This window comes from Myotis brandtii, unplaced genomic scaffold (assembly GCF_000412655.1).
Source record: "Myotis brandtii unplaced genomic scaffold, ASM41265v1 scaffold209, whole genome shotgun sequence".
NCBI lineage: Eukaryota > Metazoa > Chordata > Mammalia > Chiroptera > Vespertilionidae > Myotis > Myotis brandtii.
This window is the reverse complement of record NW_005357806.1, coordinates 2,207,678-2,208,269: the sequence shown is the minus strand read 5'-3', so window position 1 is coordinate 2,208,269 and position 592 is coordinate 2,207,678.

Genomic DNA, 592 nt, shown 5'->3' with positions numbered 1-592 from the left:
TCTGTACTTAAGTCCCTTGCAAAAGTGACAAAGGGGACTTGTCAAGTTGTGCATTCTCAATTGCCGATTACGGATTAATCGACAGAATTCTGACTATTAATACAAATAACACACTTCGTTTTGTGATCTTCTAAGAGGGTCAAAAAAATCAAAAGCAAACTATTCAAATTTGCCTATTCACTGTATTTATGCATAAGGAATAACTGAACTGGGTGAAAAACAAATGCACCTCATGTTGAATTGTACTACCGTTAATAATAAGACCTCTAGGTTAAACATTCTGTTAAACCATCACCGTTAGAAATCATTTTTAAAATGCTTTCCAGGGATGTCTTTCTTCTTTCTATGGACGTCTGGTTAGACTATTCACCTATATATTTTTAAAATTTAACTTTTTCCATTTGTCTCCCGTTGGATCAACGCTTCATTAAAGGAGAAGCGGAAAGAACACAGGAGGACATGCCTGTAGGAAAGTTGAAAGGACTGGAGGATTGGGGGGGCGGGGTCTGAGCCTGGGGAAAGTACAGAGAAAACGGAGATCTCTCGGCGCCTCTGTGCACCCACCTGTGCACCCCCGGGCTCAGCAGGGAGG